This window comes from Anolis sagrei, chromosome 1, assembly GCF_037176765.1.
Source record: "Anolis sagrei isolate rAnoSag1 chromosome 1, rAnoSag1.mat, whole genome shotgun sequence".
In the NCBI taxonomy this organism is placed as follows: Eukaryota; Metazoa; Chordata; class Lepidosauria; order Squamata; family Dactyloidae; genus Anolis; species Anolis sagrei.
In genome coordinates this window covers 211002976-211021736 of record NC_090021.1, presented here as the reverse complement: position 1 = coordinate 211021736, position 18761 = coordinate 211002976, and the positions used below count along the sequence as shown (strand labels likewise).

General features: G+C 37.2%; 1 protein-coding gene and 1 long non-coding RNA gene across 7 annotated transcripts in view; one reads left to right on the top strand and one right to left on the bottom strand.

Annotated features, from left to right (window-relative positions):
* LRP1B (LDL receptor related protein 1B) overlaps positions 1–18761 on the bottom strand; it is a 1041366-nt gene that overhangs the window by 321660 nt on the left and 700945 nt on the right. The gene's annotated exons all lie outside the window — the stretch shown is intronic.
* Positions 8037–12307, top strand: LOC137097762 (uncharacterized). The gene is made up of 2 exons (XR_010910421.1): positions 8037–8548; positions 12047–12307. It is a non-coding gene; the product is annotated as an uncharacterized lncRNA (long non-coding RNA).

Here is an 18761-nt window from a genome sequence, read left to right as displayed (position 1 = left end):
AGAAGCTATGAAAGAATACGCAGAACTGAGAATTAACCATGCTAAGAGATGAACCCCTGGAATCTAAGAAAGTACAAATAGAAATGGTTCTGAAGAAACCTGTACAAAAGAAGATCAAGAAGGGACATGATAGCCATGTTTAAATATTTGAAAGATATCTCATTGTAGATGGAGCAGGTTTGTTTTTTTGCTGCTTTGGAGACTAGGACAAAGAGCAATGGATTCAAATTGCAGGGGAAAAGATTCCACCTAAACATTAAGAAGAACTTCCGGAGGTAACATCTGTTCCTCAGTGGAATATGCTACCTCGGAGTGCGTTGGAATCTCTTTCTCTGGCAGAGGCTGCGTGGCCATCTGTCAAGGTGCTTTGATTATGTAGTTTTGCATAGGAGAATGGGCTTGGACTTCATGATCCTTCTCATCTTGTCCAACTCTATGATTGAGTGAAAATTGCTGCCTAGAGTAAGTTTCAGTCCTTAATATTTAAGTTTCAGTCCTTAAATTACTTTTTGATACCTTCCAAAATTCTTGTTTCTCAAAGTCTTATTTTGTTTATCTTTGTCTTTGCACTCTTCCAATCAAGAGTGCCTCCCAGCTCTCACAACACCAATGGAACCAAGGAGCAATCATTTCTCAGTCTCTTATATGTATCTTACACATTCTCAGTCTCTTATTTTGGGGGATTTTATCATTGCAGTTCCCCAAAACTGCCGCTTCTTGCTTTATGTGTTAGGGAAAGTATTGCATCACTTTTTCTATTGAACCTCTTTTTCTTTCTTTTTCCTCCTCTCAGGAACCCATACTGTTTCAATCTCCTTTTAATTCCAGACACTTAAAGCATTCCAAGTTTACTATTGTACATGTTTTTCTACCATTTTTTAAATCTCTACTGTGATATTTGCCACTCTTTGCAACTACTGTTTATATATTGATGACTATATGCTCAATAAAATTCTGCGTCTGAGTTCTGTGTTAATGTGGGTTTTTGTATACAATTTGTCTGACATGCTATTGCTCTATGTTACAAGATTGCTGACAGGCATGTATGCTCACATTATGTATTATAAATAATTTGATATTATAATCAGATTTGGCCATTCCACAATCATACTTAATTTAGATTACTATATAGTCCCAATCCAGATCTTTGCAAGACATGACAATGCATTCCTGGTCTCCACCACCTGTTCTTCCATCCGTTATCAATTCTGCACTTTTTCCACATGATTATCTTTTCCCCCCCAATTTTTGCTCAACACATTTAGTTCTCTGCTCCGACTGATATTCACAATGATTTTGATAATACATTCTACCAATTTCTCCCAAAATCTTTCTTTTCTATAAAAATGATGTTGCTTTTGCTTGAATACCATCATTAAGGAAATGTATTTTTTCCCAAAAATATACTTTTATCAGAAAATCAACAATATCCTCCTCCAATTGCTCTGCCTCTTTCTTCTCAGAACTCATGATTGCAAATAACTAATGATGTTATTTCTGCTCAATCAATAAAAATCCATATCTAAATGTATATACAATGAAAAATGGATCAAACCTTTTTCATCATATGAATTCAAACTTCTACGGAGAAGGTTTTACAGCATTGTGAAAGTCCCTTGCTTACACTATGTAACAGCATCATTCATACACTCAATTTAAAGTGCCTAAAATAGTCTCAGCCACAATTCTTGGCCAGAACAAGTCATGATGCAGATATTTGCATCTCACAATGATAAGGGTAGTTGTCAGACCTTTGCAGTAAACATTGAAAAATGAGGAGTTCCCTTTGCAAGGAGGAAAACATTGGAGGCCAGAATAACATGAGCAATCCAACTGAACCACACAAATGTTCATTTATATGCTTGAAAGGAGATGATAGGAAATCCACAAACTCAGTTGAGCACATTTTCCAACTGATGTTTCACAGATGGCTTTCCTTCTATGATTATGGCAAGTAGCCATGAATTTGTTAATTTCTCAAAACAAATCTGGTTTATTATGGAGCTAATTATAATTGTTACTCTCTGCACTTATCTTTTCCAAACACAGTAAACCAATTAAACATGACATTGTGGTTCCTTAAGAACAGACTGGAGAGTAATATATATATATATATATATATATATATATATATATATATATATAAACCTCTGGCATTTTCAGATAAATAAATAAATATAAATGGATGTTTGCTTTTATCACTTGAAGAAATACTAATTCCTTATCTATAGCAGTGGTAGGTATCATGCATTTCTCCAAATTTGTTGTAATGCAACTTTTTGTAGCATTCTTGAGTACAGGCAGTCCACAGGTCACAAACAACTAACACCATACATTTTTTCTTTTATTTTTTGGTTAGTATAGTGTGGGTTTAGAGCAGGCATGGGCAAACTAAGGTCCAGGGGTTGGATGTGCCCCCCTGGGTGCTTACCTCAAGTCCTCCTCATTTTCCCTGTCCTCTTAGCAGAAGGACTCACCGTGTCTTTATACCAAAAAAGATGGGGGAGGAAGGTACAAAGCAGCTGAGAGTCCTCTGGAGAACTCTCAGCCACTTCTGTCTTGTATTCCTCCTGGCATAAGGATGGTGTGAGTAGCACATCCTAAAGGAAGATTGCTCAAGGAAGGCACTCTGCAGCTGAGAGCCCTCTGGTGAACTCTCAGCCACAGATTTTCTCACCCTCCTCTTGGCATAATGTGAAGAGGACAGCCTGAGGATTGGGGGAGGAAGATCGGGAGGAGGATAGGGAGAGGATCAGAACAGTTGCCACATATCCCACCTTGCTCCTGGCAAAAGGATGGGGTGAGCAGCCTTGTCCTTATGCTGGGAGGACAACCTGAAGATGACCTGGACCATGCTCTGTCCCCTCCTGGCCCCATCCTCTCCCAGGCCCTCTCCATCCAGTGTGTGTCCGCCCCCACTCCCTCCTGGCCCATCCCTCTTGGCCAGGTCTGCAATGCAGCCTCAAGGCAAAAAAAGTTGGCCCATGCCTGACTTAGAGCAAGTGTGAGATCTTTATTACTGTCTGAGGCCCAATCTGCATTGCTATATAACACAGTTTCAGAATGCAGTTTAGCTGTATTGAACTGGATTATGTGGCAGTATAGACTTATATAATCCAGTTCAATACAATCAGCATTATATGATTCTACACTAATCGTTATAATACAGTTCAAACTACATGTAGGTGGAGTCTGTATCTTTGTTAGAAAGATGTAATCTCAATTCCTGACCCCAAGACAGCAGGAAGTGAGAGGAAATCTACCCCTAGGAAGGAAAATTCACTCCTGTACAAGTTATCATGAGAAAAAGGTATCCCAACTAAAGTTTTATCACAAATCCTTGTTTCTACAACATGCCAAAATGTTCAGAATCCAATTATCACAGTGACAGGAAGTGAAGTGAAGTCTTCTGAACAAGGACACTGACAACAAACTTTTTTTTGTATACAGTCCTCTTGCTCTATGTGCCCTTTCAACAAAATACACACTTTATCCTTTTTATGATTAAGTTGAGAACTTTAAAGTGACAGGGACATTAAAGGAACATAAAAGGTCTACAAAATATTGCTTTCATAGCAGAACTGTAAGAGGAAGAAAATAAATTCTGACCGTGTGGATTATTTGTATCAGCGCAGGAGTCACCATGAGGGTGGGAGTAAGGGCATTCCCCCATCACAAAAAAAAATATTTCAGTTCCCAAATTGCTACCATATAAAACTTCAGTTGAACATTTAGAATTACAGTTTAGGCATCCAAAGAAAAAGGAGCAAACAATGTTACCATAGAAATACAAACACATCTAATATAGAAGCTCCTGGTGTGATTTTAATGTCTTCATTTTGGCCCACCTCTGTGTCAGCACTTCAAGTCACTCCTGACACCCCCCCCCCGCTCAAAAAAAAAGCAGCATTATCTTTTACAAACTCTGAGTTGACAAATGAAGCATAATACATGTTGAGTATCCCTTATTGGAAATGCTTTGGACCAGAAGTGTTTTGGATTTCAGACTTTTCTTTGGATTTTGGAATACCTGTATTTGCGTATGAATACCTAATGAGATATCTTAGAGAAGGGAACATTCATTTACTTCTTTACACCATATGCATATAGCATGAAGGTGATTTTGCACAATATTTTAAAATGATTTTGTGCATGAAACAAAGTAAATTGGACCACCAAAAAACAAATCTATCCCTATATCAGACACCCACATGGACAATTTTGAATTTTGGAGTATTTCAGATTTTGGAAATCCAAATAAGGAAGGCTGGAAGTGTACCAGAAATTGGGGAATTTTATATAAAATGGCATTTGGGGAGAGGGCCTTTTGAAATACAAATCTACTCAGCTTAGTTTAGCAGTATGCTGGCATTTTATAAAGCTGTCACAATAGAAAAAAGGAACATGTCCTGCTGCAGCCAGGTCATCTGTGTCAGGTCTCACCCTTGGTGTTCATATTCTGCAATGATTTCCCTGTTTTTCTTCCCCCACACAGATACAAAGTATATTCGCAGCTGACATATATTGACCACCATTCCATTAGCACAGATAGGTAATTAAAATTACAGAAAGGTTCAGAGTAGAACTATTTCTGGAAACTGAAGTCTTAGTAGCACTTTATGACCTATAAACAAAGTGGCATACTGGTATTTTCTCACTGTAATAAACTAATTATTTTTCTTCCTATCTGAGATAAAGCAAGTATACAACCTAATCCTGAAATTATAGCATTCTAGAGAAATAATTATTCTCATTTGATCAGATACAGTGGCAGCATTGGGGTGTGTGCGTGTGTGGGGAGGGAGGGTGCTTAGATGGGGTCCCTCCTGTCACTCTCCTTCTTTCCTGCACATTTACAGACAGATCTCTCCTTCACCTGCACTCCTTTGACATCCTTCTTTATTCTTTAAACAACATATATTAAAGAAAAGACCCCTCTTCTGTTTCACTTTCCATCTCCTCTTCCCCTCTCCTCCATAGGGATCCACCAGTAGTTAAAGTGATACTTGTCTCCAGCTACAGCCATTTGGTTGGTGGCAAGCAACGGAAACCCCCATGAAGAGATACTGTCTTTTGGCTCTCATGAGACTAGTGCCCACACCAGTCTGTTGCCTCAATCATTCCAATCTTCACCCAGTCACAGTCACTCCGGGACCCCTCACTACCCAACTATATAATATCCCTTATGGAGCCATACCCTCTGGTGACACAGACTTGCTACTTGGTGATCATCTCTCTCCTGGTACAATTGAAAAAAAAATGTGAGAGGTGACTACATTGACATTTTCTCCTTTCTCTTCAGATAAGCTGAGAAAAAGGAATGAGAAATAAAAGATGACAGAGAGAAGTAGAATGTTTAAAAATCATCAGATTGAGTGCAGTTGGCATAATTGGCTTTTTGGTTTCCTCATTTATGCTGGAGTGGTGGCTAGGGATGAGCCTTGGAGGTTGATTCACTGCATAGATATCATAAATAGGGCATATGTGGATTTTCAGGCACAGGATGGCTGCTATGTGACAAGGCCTTTCACATGAAAATAGATCTTTATCCCACACTCTATTGGGCCATTGTACATGCTCAGTTATAAATGCACCTAATGATCTCCGACAGGCCTATCTCTGGTGAAAGAAGTTATAGTAGACACATAAAGCAGAGCCATGTTAGTGCCTCTTCTTTCAAAAGTCAGGCCACGCTACGCTGCAATTTGGCACTCAAGGTATTCGCAGTAGATGGGCATGTCACTACCAGAATGAATGTCCACTTTGCAAAGGGACTTATTCCTTTTGAGACTGCCCCAAGAACAAAGGCAATTAATGAGGTCAAAGAAGAGCCTATCAGGGCAAACCAGGTGGGGGTTCCAATCCACTTCCTATGTGGTCCCAGTTCTATTAAACTCCAAGCCTGCTTGTTATTACTTCATCAGTACGCTGACATTGCAGTGGCTCATTTTTTGGAAGAGAGGGCTTGGTTCAAGTTTAGGATATTTTTTTCAGGGAATATGCAGGGCCCTCTTGTAAAACATGTGTTCTATTAGAGGTTTTGAGCATAAGGTAAAGAGAAAAATGGAAAAAGAAGTTCAAGAGAGTTGTATGAACAACCCTTATCCTTTCCCCAGCAGCTGACCTAAAGGTGTCCCCACTGGGCATCGTTCCAAAGAAGGCACCAGGAGAATACAGGTTGATCCACCACTTATCATACCATAAGGGCGAGTCTGTTAATGTTGCCATTCCTTTGGAGCTTTGCACTGTACAATACACCTCTATCAATAGGGTTGTAAATGTGGTCCACAGTAGGGTATTGGCACGGAAGTGGCAAAATGTGACATAAAGTCAGCCTTTCGCCTGCACTTTCTTCACCCAAGGAATTATCTCTCCTAGGTTTTTCTTTCAAGGGTGTTATTTACGTGGACTGGGCCTTGTCTATAGAAAGTTGTGCGCCACGCAGAGCCTTCAAAAAGTTAGCACATTTTTAGAATGGGCTGTTTCCTAGTCAAACAATCCAGTGTTGTGCATTGCATTAATAGTTTTTTTTAAAAAAAAAACCAAAAACAAAAACAAAATCATTGACAGGACAGGCATTGGTCAGTACACCAGTCTAATGCAACTATTCCTGCATCTGACTGATTCTTTGGGAATTCTTTTGGCCCATGAAAAGACAGAAGGCTCCAATATCAGATTAGTCTTTTGGGGCATCAAACTGAATACCTTGCAGCAATTCTCACTCCTGCCTGTACAATGTCTTCAAGGGTTTCTCCAAATTATGAATAAAAGTGAGAGAGAGACATACTGCATTTCTTATGTAATATTTTCTGAAATGTATGTGTTTTAATTAATATAATACATACACTTTTCAGGGGAAATTTCACTTAATAAAGCCACACTCTGCCCATCTTTTCAGAGCCTTGTAAAATTTAGATTTTTTAATTTAAATATTGTTTTGATTTATTTAAGACTCGACTTCCTGGAATCAAGTGCCTACATGACCATATGCTACCACATTGCAGATTCTTGATGTTAGGGCCAATTATATCTCCCTTTTAATCCAGTTTTGTCATTCTTGGTGGAATAACAATGATACAAAAATGCTACAGGTGCAAAGATTTACTGATTTAAATGGAAGAAACATAATTTCTTATCCCAAATATGCTGAGTAAAAATAAGGAGATGTAATATACACTTATTATAATTTCAAAGATCGCATGAGCAAATATTTTGTTTGTGTTTAGCTACAAACTAATCAAGAAATATAGCATTATAATTCGTACTCTTCCTTGCTTATCAGTAATTCTTCCTCCCTGGTATTTTTGCTCATGTCTCAGCAACACAATAAGCATTCATGCCTGGGGATTGGTGGGGGGGGGGGGGGGGGGCAAATAGCAGAAACCAAATGATCTCATTTATATTTGGGGAAGAGTGGCATTTCAACAGTCAATCTGACAGGTCTTGTTAGGAAACTTTGACACAAAATGCAATAACGTCTGCATGATTCACAATGATTGTTAAGGTTTAAACTGTTTCACTTCAAAAATGTATTCAGTATACACCAAAGCTGATGAGCTGACACTAAATGTATTCCGAAGCTCTTTATTTAGCCATGAAACAAAGACAATGCATGGCAATAGTCACACTTACATCTTTCAACAACCGTTCATTTAAGTATTGTAGGGGATGAGCAAGTTTAAATTCCATTCCATTCCATTTTCAGCTCACCTCCTGAGATTCTGTGCATAGTGTCAGATATTACTTTGAGTGGTTTGTATGTATATGTTAATCCCCAGCAGGATGTGAAGTGACCAATATCATACAATTTTAGTCAACTGCTTTTCTAATTTCTATTCTAATCTCTCTTGAGAGCTAATTATTTGTGGATGTTTTGACTGAATGGAGTTAGTAATCAAGAATTATAGTTCATGATAATGTCCTTAATGCATTCCATCTTAGGAGAAATATTAATTTGCCACCAAAGTGTCAAATTTTGTGGTTACGTACTGTTCATTATTAAATGAGTAATTTTAGGTAAATTCCATATTCAGCATTGCTAATTAGGTCATGATTTTGCCCCTATTGCCAAGATTGTACTTTCCTTCCCCTAAACTACATTATTGGGAATTAACTTCATGGAGAAAAGGACATTCAATCTACTATATACCTCAGTATGAGTAAATGACATTTCCATCAGGTTTGGGGTAGGGTCAGGTCATGAGAAGTTAGCTAAGTATTCAGAGATCAATAAACACAATGAACAATGCAAGAAATCACAGCAAGAAACTCCTCCTTTAGTGTGATATCCAGTAATGGGGGAAAGAACAAAACGCCCTTTAAAAAAAGATAGCACTTAAAATCTAACTTGGTTTTTTACAGGACAGAATATCACTATGGAAATTGTATCCCTGTCTCTAGAAGATCCCCATAGTAACATTGTTTCCTGCTCCTTTGATATTCATCCAACTTTCAACAACTCTTACAAGCTGTATATCATGGATCTTGCTCCTGACACACACATCCTTTTTATATAATACAGTCCCTTGGGCTATTTCTTTCTGTTATGGTAAGCACTCCCAAAGCAATTGCATGGGCTTTTGGTATAAATTCTGACATTTAATCTAAGTAGATAAACCAATTCTGCAAATATTGGAGGAGTTCAGAATTATCTTCTCTCATTTTAATCCATTGGGATTTCAGGTCGCACAAGAATGTAATAACCACAAAACTTCTATTGTTTTAGGAACTTTCAACCCTGCATTATGTAAACTCTGCTGAACATTGGCAATTTTTGGGGAACTAAATAGATTCACCTTAGGCATTTCTTTTTCTGGATTCATAGTGGCAACCTACAGACTAAAGGTTTCATCTGCCATTACTAATCCTCTAAATCAGAATCCACTCACTGTCTGAAGTCTTTCTTTTTTATAGCTTCAGGGTATTTCCTTCCTTATTTCTTTCTAAAAGCCACAAATCCTGATACCCTGCCTCTCGGCAACAAAATAATATCATTAATGGGGTTTTTTTTTCCTACATCTCTGAAATGAATGGGGGAAAATACATTGGTTGCTTTGATTTTTACTTTATTATTTTTATTGCTCTTCCACAATACAACATTACTAAGCATCTTGCTGTGAATGAATGAAAATAAGAGTCCTGTTTTGAAGAGGAAAAGTTAAATTTCATCAGATATATAACAAGAATGAGTCATACGTTTAATTATGCAACAGGAAAGTGCAAATTATCTTATCCTGGCATAACACTCCAAATGATCTGGAGGCTATATAGAAATATTCAGGTAATCAGAAGCTTGGGAAAACAGCAGATCTCTGGAGTCTCTTAATGGCATAAGAATGATCAGATTATATTCATACAACAATTATTTTCAAAATGATGTTTATTCTGTTCAATCATAGTGCCTAGTACAGGGCATTCTAAAAGCACTTTGTGCCCTCACTCAAAACGCACAGATATTAACTGCAAAAGGAATGAGGTGAGCATACAGATTGGGCAACTTTCAGCTAAAGTGGCTCATAAGTGATAATACAGAGAGCAGCAATGATGTATCACATTCCTTTTACCCCATGCAATCTAAAGTTGGTTCCACACAGACATTATAATGCATTTTAAAGCTATTTGGAGTTTTGGGCATCCACAAAATATATACCCACAACATACTCTGCAGTCTGCATCCATCTGGAAACATTGTATTTAAAAATCTTATTGGAAATTCTGGAAGAAGCCATAAAATCTGCTATAGCTAATCAGGGTATATGCTATGCAGAGCTGGAAGCCAAGACAAGAGAACTTCAGAGCATGCATTAGGACAGGGCTAACACTGAAGCATTTGAAAAATCTGGAAACACAGCTGATTAGACAGTAAACATAAACAAGAACTCACTGGCAGAGGAAATCACAGCATTACCATGGGAACACTCACTTTCTGTTTCCTGTCCATTTTTTATATGCCCGGGATTGGTCTAGCATCTATCCCAATCAGAAATGGCAATGCTCATCAGTGCCGATGATGCTGATTCCTACTAGCGTATCCTGCTGGATGAGGTCAGAAAAATGTTCCTGGGTTCAGATCGATCTGCAATTAATTAATCTTTGTGACCACTATTCCAGCCTCCAACTGTTTTCTAGGGTGCCCTCCAAAGACAACTAGTTCTTTTTTAATGAACATCTTGACATAATTTAAATGGCAGTGTAGCATCATCCTATGTCTGTGTATCAGATACTGTTTTTGATGGCTCCTCTCCCTCGGGAAGAGAATGGGTACTATTGACTACTTTTATCTTCCTTGAAGAAGGCAGCCAATAGGATACCACTGTACACATCAGATGACCAATACTTTTGCAGACTCCCTTCGCCCCAATGGTTCAAAGAACATTTTTGTGACAAAGAATGTTTCTTTTGTTGTTCCTTTTCTTTCTTACATTTGTGTTCAGGATACTTTTTAAAGTAACCCAGTTTAACCTACTGATGGAATTCACCTTCATTGTCCCACTGCAGTTTTGCCAGTACCAATTTGAATGCTTCAGGGCTGTTTGGGGGCTTGCCCTAATTGCTTTAATGAATGCTTTCCTGACCGTGTACTGCCTTGGGCTACTCTGCTGGCACTGTGGCAGGGTTCAGTATGGGATTTTGGGCCTGGAGGCTTCTGTATATCACAGACGGCCTTTGAACCTCCCCTGGTATCTTTGGGATTTTCTTCTGCATCTCATTATAAAGCTTGCACTATGTTTTTACTGTTTGTCTTGTATACTTGGAACCAGCTTTCAAACCACTTCATTTTCATTGTCTTCTCCCTGTTGACTCTTCCCTTTGTTGAACTTAGTAAACTGTGGCACACAGAGAACTATTCCTTCATGTCAGACTCTTTGTTACAAGCAGTTGACTCCTGTTTAATGCAAAAGAAAATGAGGAGGAATAGCTTAAATATCCCTTACTTCCAAAGGGGAGAACAATGCTGAGGATTGAGTTCCCACTTATTTCTCCTTCCATGATGTGTCTGCTTTTTTTCCTGCATTACACGACTGGCTATATTTCCTCAATAAATTGCACTTGCCCAGTTAATTCTTGAATATAGCCATTTTGAATTCATTAGTTGATTGTTAATGAATAGGGTGACATTTTGTGTCAGTTCAAAATGTTTAAAAATTTCTGTGCAGATGGAGAACAATCCATCTGTGGGAATCATGCAGCTGATCAAGTACAGGAATACCTCCTTGCATCATCCATTTCCATGTAACTTGAGAAAATGTATAATTATATAATATTTAACTCAGCATACGTGTACATTCAAATATGAATGTAAATATTAACACCTTGAGTCATAAATAAAAAGGATACATTGTTACAATATAAATTTTAATATAGGATGGACCTGTTCCCCCACTCACAATTACATCCAGGATGATCAGTGCTGATTTAAAGATAATAATACAGTCTTTCTTTAACAAGGTCACATACGGAATGATTATTTTTCCATCAAACACATGTATTTGTATAAAGTTGTATTTACAAGTTTCTGGATCAATCTTTTGAAAAAGTGAAACTAATCAATGGTAGCATCCCAATTCCTTAATACAGAAATTGTAAAACTTTAATAGAGTTAAGCTCTGAAAACTGCATCATTACATATTGAGTCCTAGTCCACTCAAACATTGTATCAATGTAGTTGTCCCGTACAATATGAGACAAGTAATATTGCCTTTTTTCCTTAAAGAAAAATAAATTAAATTAAGCCATTTAGAAGACACTACTAGAAGAAAAAAAGAATTGTAATACATTCAGGGCCATATGAAACTTTCTGAAGCAATACACAATTAGGTTTCTGTTTACCTAAAATCTGCTTAAATCATGACAAATAAGGTGGTCTTTTAAAATAATAGATAATCTAAAAGGTAAAGGTTTCTCCTTGACATTAACTCTAATTGAGTTCATAGTCCATAGGCACCTCCTAGGTCATGTGGCTTGCATGACTGCAAGGAGCACCGTTACCTTCCTGCCAAAGTGGTACCTATTGATTACTCACATTTTCATGTTTTTGAACTTCTAGGTTCGCAGAAGCTGGGGTTAACAGCAGGAGCGCTTCCCGTCCCATGGATTCAAAACACTGACCTTCCGGTCAGCAAGTTCTGCAGCTTAGAGGTTTAACCCACTATGCCACTGCAGCCCCTAATAGATAATCTACCTACACATAAATATATTTGGGTTGATTTTGTTTGAATCCTTAGAAAGTTCCAGCCAAATAATCCTTGTGTAACTTCTGAATTATTTCCATTGCCAGACTTCGATAAATTCAAAGTTCTGAATTGTTTACATTGCTATGTGTCTGTTATCTTTATTTTCAATTACATTACATTTCCTTCCCAATAATGTTTTTATTAATATAAAAATAAATTGTAAAAACATTATTTTGCCTTGATATTTCATGACCTATGGCAGGCTAAATGTCAGCAAAAGTTGGCATTTGAAAGCTTGTCTCATCCGTCTTATTTCAGAAAATGCTATAATAAACATCATTATAAAGCATTATACTAAACTAATCAGAAACCCAAGTTTTACCAGTGCTTTGAATGTCACATACAAAATAGGAATAAGCATAAAGCCAATCTCAAATATGCAATTTATTTCATCCAAAGTTTGTGACCCTGTTTTTTAAAAAATGATTAGTGATAAAAAGAGCTTCCAATTAAATATTTGGAACACAAATAAAATCTTTGTAAGTATGTCAAAATTGCAACTGAAATGCTTCAACTGAGCATTTTTTCCTTTCTTCACTTGAAGCACACAAACCATCTTGGAGGCACTAGAGAGCATTGTATGGGGCAGGGACTGAACATCTTTACAACATTCTTCCACACTGGATTTAGGAGTATCCCAATCATATTTGCATATATTAAACAACTTTAAAAAACTACTTAATTTTCACCCATCCTGAAAGTTTGTCTGTTCTTGAGCTTTCTCAATATAAGTATTCTCAAGCACACATAATAGTGAAATGATGTATATAGAAGAAGAGTGGATTTTCATTTTGTATTGGAGCTTGGATTCTTGAGCATTGGATAATGCCCACAAAACATAGTCATTTGCTTTTGTCTTGAGATTAAAAGCAAAGTTGTACATTCCTCACACCCAATGATTGGTTCCTGATTTGATCACAAAATAAATTCAGTTCTACTGCATGAAAATATCTAATCACAAAACGAACTAAGGCAATATTAGATGTCCTCTTTAGTAAAACGATACTTCCTAGCTAGCCATAACTTTATTAGGCATATAGTGTATTTTATAGCAGTGTTACACAGTAGCAAGAGTTTTGCATAGTTAAGAAGTCATACAGTTGGATGGGGACAGACTAAGGGTAATCATTAATTTCCAATGCTCAAACAACAATGCTACACTGTCTCCAAGCAAAAATAACGTAGCCATTTCTCTGAGTAAAAATACAAAGGGAACATTTAACCATGACTTGTCTGAATTCCAAATAGAGAAATGTGAGGTCCAAGGTTGTTGCCATTGTCCTCCATCACCACAACCATCATCTCATTCATTGCCCTTGATTACAGAGTACGTTTTCTAATTTGATAAAACATGGTTTCATGTGACCTTTATAATGCAATCTAGAAACAGGAGCTGATTTTTTTTTTTTGCATTTCTAGTTTATGGAAAACCCTTCAATTGTACTTTTGCGTTATTTCCTTATCAGAATGTCTACATGAATACATTTATATGAGAATATAGCACAATCTTCGGGGCATTATGGATGACAGTGACCTTTGGAGATAGTGGCTTAAATATGTTCTGCTATTACCAATGCCAGCACTGCAACAAAGCCCTCCAAAATGGGCTGAAAAATCTCTGTTTCAAACTTTCTGCCAACGTCCAATTATAACTATAGACAGCTCTGTAAAGCAGTACTTTGGTATAACAGAATTTCTACTGATAAGGTAACAAAAGAGAAAGTGTTAAATATAAAACTCCACTATAGCCTCTGACTCTGATCACTGCTGTTCACCTACTTAGGACTGAGGAGAAAAATGACCACAGAGAATTCAGAATATCACCTTATTCAAGCTTCTGACTTTAATTCAAAGATTTCTTAGAGGCATGGGGTCTTTTAGAGTTTCTAATAGAGCTGTTATTTGCACACAAAGCAGGGCCCATTTGTAGACGACTATAAATGTAGTAGTATACAGTAGACTTTTGGTGTCCATGGAGTTTTGTTCCAACAGCTCCCATAGAGCATCAAGTTCCATTATATACAGTGATGTAGTAAAATGGTGTTCCTTAAATAAAAGGTCAAAATCATGATCCATTTTCAAACCATGGAAGTTTGAATCCCTAGATATAGAAACTGTGGATATGGAGGGTCAAATCTACAATGCACCACCAATGATGCCACGCAAAACAACATACAAAATCCTTTACAAATCTAAGTTAATTTAGTCTAAGTATGCAACATTCATTTATTGTTGGTACAGAAAAATACAGCAGGAAGAAAATTACTAAAACCCCTGTTTTTTGTACATGCTTTACTTTTCATATGTTGCCCGAGTGCCAGTCTAGAAAAAAAAATGAAATATAAATAAAGTGAAAATGGATGGATGGTAAGCTTAGATTCATCCATGATTCTTTTGATCAATGTAGTGCTTACCAAATGTAAAAAGATTATATATTTTAGGGAGTATGAAATGTGCATTTGTTGTTACACACATTCTTTAAAAATAATAATTGAAATCAGCAGTGGTTACCAGGAAGATAGCTGATGAAATAAAGTGTTCACCAACCATTTTTATGTCACAATTAATATGTTTTTTGTGTGTCCACAGGTGAACATTTATATGAATTGGTTATGACATCCACGGAATTCTTATTTGTGATTGTCCAAAGGGACACTTGTGCAATCAAGATTTACTACCATCGTTGTTTGGGAGACAATCATGAGCCGTGATTGGCATTCATGCCATAATTCATTTGTATGTTGCAATGTCTCCCTCATTCAAAAAATAAAACATTTCCCTTTTCTACCTGTCACTTTGCAGGGATTGTTGTAATCACAAGAAGAAATTACTGCCTCCATGGAATTTTTCAAGATGCCTATTACAAATGTCAGAACTTAGATGTAAAACCACTGAAATTGATGATGGGCCAGATATTTTCCCATTTATTTTGAACCCTGACTGACAGTTCATGTTAGCACAGTAACTTTAAGCTTTCTTCCAAAAATTATTTAAAACATTCTCTGTAAGAGTTTATTAGTTTGAACATGCCCAAAATATAACATATGCAAAGCAAAGAAGAGATAGAAGTCATCACAAGGAACATGGCAGCCCTTTTCAATACTGCTAACAAAAATGGTAGTAAATATGACATTGACCCTGAACCTTCAAAAGTCTTCATCAAGATAGTTATATTTTTTTAACTGAACCTTGAGTAGTTTCTGCCTTTCTCTGGAAGAAATATATGTATCAAATAAAGTAAAACATGCAATTAGCTTATTTGTCAGTTAATTCAAGCAGGATAAATATTGAAAGTCACAATGGTGTAGTGGTTTGAGTGTTTGACTATGACTGTGGAAGGCAAAGACAGGCATGAGCAAATCTTTTTCGAGAAAACACTGTGATAGGTTGGCCTTAGGGTTGTCATAAATGAGAAATAACTGAGAAATAACTTGATGGCACACAGCAACAAAGCATTGACAAGAAGTGACACTGGAAACAATAACTGGCAAATATATATACCCATAATGTACTGTTCATCTTTACTTCAGCAGAAAACATTCCAAATCAATCACGCAAATTAAGAAGAATATGACATCACATCCTTTCATTCTAAAATATATAACACAAATGTTAACTGGGAGCAGAAAAGAAGAAAAAAGAAATAATCTACCTTAATTTCTTACATTTAATATGCAAAGAAAACACAATTTATTATAGAATTCAAAGACCTAGCCAATGTTTTTTTCATAGTCTAAGAAAGTTCCCAGCCAGTCAACCTGAAATGGGACTAGTTTGTACACTTGTGGCAGGAATTCAAACCTTGGTTCAAGGAACTACCTCCTTTTACCTCTCAAGCCCAATGGCAATTAATGAGTTGTAAGCAAGGCTCCTTCACATTTTGGTGTCTCAATGAGAGCCTCTAGATCAGTGGTTCTCAACCTGTGGGTCCCCAGATATTTTGGCCTTCAACTCTCAGAAATCCTAACAGCTGGTAAATTGACTGGGATTTCTGGGAATTGCTGGCCAAAGAACCTGGGGACCCACAGGTGGAGAACCACTGCTCTCGATAAAAATGGAACCCAAACCAATCCATATACATCAACACAGCAAAGCAGCACAGACATTGGAATGGTTGGAATTAAGAATCCTATAATGAGTCCTCCTCCGCAAATAATCTCTCTCTCTCTTATCTCACCTGAGTTTTAATTAATTTTAATCAGTCTCTCTTTTAATCATTACATGTAGCCTGCCCATTGTCATTGTGATTGTGCTTATTGTAATTTTATATTGCTATGTTTTCATATATTTTATGTAATTATGTTGTTTGTTGTTTATTGTTTGTGTTTTCAGTTTTATTTTATTGTAATTTTCTGTTTGGGCTTGACCTCATGTAAGCCACTCCGAGTCCCCATTGGGGAGGGGGTGGCAATGTATAAATAATAATAATAATAATAATAATAATAATTATTATTATTATTATTATTATTATTATTATTCAGCAAGGGATAAGCAGAACTTTGCATTCAATTGCTAATCAGAGCATGTTAAAATAAGATTCCTACTCAGCCCCAAAGGTGATTAGCGAAAGCCCATGCTGCAGGAAATATGGATGGGGAGCAGCTTGCCAACAAAAGAGGCCAAATTGTGGCCTTAGGCACTTAGAAATGGAAGCACAAGTGAGCATGAATGCAAGCTGCCACTTCCCTGCATCACTCTCCTGCCAAAGTTAGGAATAGCAAAACCACCTCCAGCTAATTGCCAGGTGAGTGCGGTCATTTCAGTTTTATATTTGGAACCACACACAAAAAATAGACTTCCCACACACTGAGTCCATTCATTTGGAGGCTACTGTGGTCATTCAAGCAGTTGTTCTATGTGATATGAAAATTTACTCCAGGGTTCATACTCTTCCTAAGGCTAGGCATTGCGAGAATAATTGCTACTGCTGCCTTTCAGGTAGCTTGGCTGTCATTACCAATCTTGTCATCAAGGAACCCCAGGTCCCTAGGAACACAGCCGCAGAACCCACTGCACTAAAGGAAAAATGACAGACCTTTCATTTTCCTCTGGTATGTGATATATCCAGCCATATCACATTAATTTGCTAAAGGCTATATTTCCACAAAACGAAACTGATATGAAAAGCTAGGTTCTGGTCTCTGTATTTTCCTCATGCTTGACAGACTTCTGAAACAACACCAAAATCCTTGCACATTTCCATGGCTAAATTCAAGACTGGGCACACAGGTGTTAGCTCATCTCTGCCCACGGGAGACAAGTTAGTGGTTGGGCCAACACCATTCTCCATTTCAGCTTCAGAGCACTTAGGGATTTAAGAGCTGACAGTTTGAAAAATCATTCCGGTACTTATTATTCCTGTGCATCCTGTGTATTTCAACAGAAAAGGGAGGGGGTATAAAACCAGCAGGGAAAGCAGTTATATATAAAATGTCATCTTTTCCAAAAGTTCATAAGCAAAAGTTGGATGAGATAAAATATTTTTAAAGAAAATAAAGTATTAGGAAACAGTGAGGTTAAATTCAGCTTTTTGAACAACTTCTGTTACTTTCTCTTGGTAATAGAGTGCAGTCTATCATCACTCTGAGCAAAAGTGTATTTGACTTCTGTATCTATTTGAGCTCTTGCTTTCTCTTGACTTTTAATGAGGGTGACAGTAAATGCAAGATGAAATGAGATTCACTGTGATGTTGAACAAATATGTTACAACAGCACAGGATACCAACTTAATATCTGATGCCAGTGATTCACTCTCGCTATACAACTTTGTTGTACTTGAAATAATGATTTGTTTGCAAAAGGTTCTGACCTCTATTTATGAAGCCTCTGCTCTTCAACCCATGTATCTGTTATCTAGGAAGGAATGATCTCATGATAACCTTCCTCTCATTACAAAATCAATTCTGCATAATATAGCTCTATTCAGTTCCCCTCTTTGGCAACTTCATTCTTTTACAGAAGGTAAAACACAGATACATTTTCCCACTCCAATATAACTGCTTCTCAACCAGGAAAAACTCAATTTGGAGTTTATACATCTTAAAATGTAAAAAAAAAACCACAAAAAGGAGCTTACAGAATAACAACACAAGCACACACTTGCACAAAGTATATCAAAAGCATAGGTGAATTGATGAAAGACAGAAGTCATATTTTACTCTATCTAGAAATTAGAAACAGATGTCTTCTGGTGAGGAAAGGAGAGGGATGGAAGAGCTAAAGAGTTATTTGTGGCTCAGATATCTGAAAGTTTAGGAAATGCATATGTGCATCTTCCCTTCTAGTGCAGCCATTTCCCATCACCTTCTCTGCAGCCTGCTCACTGAGGCTGGATCTACAATGCCATATAATCCAGATTCAGAAAGCAGATTAACTGCATTGAACTGAATTATATGAGTCTACACTGCCATATAACCCAGTTCAATGCAGTTAATCTGGAATCTGAAACTGGATTATATGGTAGTGTAGATCCATCCTGAATAAGCAAGTAAGTGTGCGAGTGAATGCATGTGTGTACCCCCCCTGCCC